The sequence below is a fragment of the Brassica oleracea genome, chromosome C2 (genome assembly GCF_000695525.1).
Source record: "Brassica oleracea var. oleracea cultivar TO1000 chromosome C2, BOL, whole genome shotgun sequence".
Classification (NCBI taxonomy): domain Eukaryota; kingdom Viridiplantae; phylum Streptophyta; class Magnoliopsida; order Brassicales; family Brassicaceae; genus Brassica; species Brassica oleracea.
Window position 1 is genome coordinate 13164555 of NC_027749.1, and position 2196 is coordinate 13166750.

Here is a 2196-nt window from a genome sequence, read left to right on the forward strand (position 1 = left end):
AAAAAAAAAAAAAAAAGAGTGCGTTAAGGAAGCTACAGGCGCGTTGAGAATCGATTCCATTACGTGTGCCGATAAAAGGCTTTTATTGCAAATAAAACAAACAAAAAAGAGAGTTAATTTGCAAACTAGTAACATCTGAAATTTGTTCCAAAATAATATAAAAACTAGGTATTTAGTCTGGGCATGCAGGCCTAAACATTTTACAATTACTTATTAATAAATTTTTTTACCAATTAAAATATTATAATGATAAATTATTATTTATGTTTTAAACAATTTATTTTTTATTTTTTTATTTGAACATTCTTAAGTATAATTTTTTGAAATTTTCTTTGTATACTATATTCATTATTTATATATAAATCTTAAAAACCATTCAATATTATATTTTAAATTATATAAAATTAAAAAAAAAATTATTAAATTTAGTTATGTGTTTTCTGTTTTTTCTTTTAATTTTTAACTTTTTGCTAAAAGATATTTTCAGATAACAACATAGTATATATAAGAATTATCTTTTTATTTTAAAATATTCTTAAAAATTTTGGATAATTATTAATATTATTAATTTTATCACTTATCTAATCAAAATAATTTAAATTCGTTTTTATTTTGTAGGTAATTATATATTTTTCATTAAGGGTATAACGATATTAACCAGTCTAACTTTTAATGTGAGAGAACTAATGCGAAAAATAACTTCGCAAATAATAATATTTATAGATTATCAAATTGTATTCTTGCCGTCGATTGAAAGTCGGGTTGAACTTACAATTGTATTAGTATTATGGCTCCTGCTATGCATGGACAAAATCATTATTAAAAGTATTCATGCCAAAACGACTTTTCAAGTGTGTATCATTATAAGAAGAAAGAACCAACGGCTTAACGGATGCGACCCTAAATTCTCTCTCGAACCCTAACACTTTTGATCTCGATCTTCGCTTTCGCCCAGCTTCTTCGGTGCTCCTGGCGCTGTGAGAGAGCCCACGAAACTCCCGCAATGTTCACCTCCGCCTCATCTCTATGATGTTCCCGTTTTGCCTCCTTTCGCGGTGTATTTGGATTTGTTGGACTACTCCACTGCATAGTCGGATATCACATGTGTCTTTGATTCCTCTAGAATCCGGCGAGGCGAGAGGAGTCTGCGTTATCTTAGGGGCTTTGGGTCTCCTATTAGCCGTCAGCTGCACCCGAATCTGCAGTCACCGTTCCTGCCTCTTTACCTCGCTCCAGTCGTTTTCCTCTATCGGCTTACTCCAAGGTTCTTCATAGAGCTCTCCTCTCAGATCGAGTGAAAGGTGGTTGTGAGGTGTGCCACCAAGGACGTATGTTCCTTAGTTCGAGAGACAACAACCATAGCTATCTTCGGTATTCATTTGGTTTCTCCTTTTTTCTACCGATGTTGTTCACTTGGGTTTTGAGGACAACCTTTTGTCACAGCATCACTTGCACCAAAGCGGAGCTTTCTTTCACCAGTTGAGTCATCTGCCTTTATGGAGTATATATACTTCTTTATGCTTCACTTCCCGTTATCCATTGCTCCGACAGTTAGCTATTATGTAGCACTGATGTCTCTGCCGTACCTACTGTGTTGTGTGGCTGGATGGAGCCTGATTATACTGTCTGCGCTTGACCGTAACTCGTGGTTTCTATACCATGCGGTTTTGTTTCGATATTGCATCTTTTCTTTTTGTCGAGATAGCTAGGGATTTTGTTCTACTGGCGTCCTCCTCCGGTGGTGCCCCGGAGTAAGATCCAGCAACCTCCATTGAAGCTGCTTGGAGCCATTTTGGTGAGTGTTCGATGGAATATCTTCTAAGGTTGTACACTTTTTTATGCAAGTTAATTCCGTTGTGTAAGAAGTGTTTCGGTTTAGGGAGTTTTATTTTATTGTTTATTGTCCCGGATGATTTTTTAACTTCATGGTGTCCATTAATTTGGAAGTTTGAAGTTAGGTTATTAGGTTCTTAAGAGTTTTTTTTAACTTTTTGCGGCCCCTAAAAATCAAAATGGTTGTCAAAGCATACTACGGTTGCAATTAATCTTATAACCAAAACCTTCATTTTCAGTCATGATATTTACAATTTAGCCAAAAAAAATAATGTATCATTATAATTTGGTTACAAGAGAAAATCATGCATTTTGATTTTCAAAGGAACAAAACAGTGTGCTTTAGTGGCAATTCATTAATAT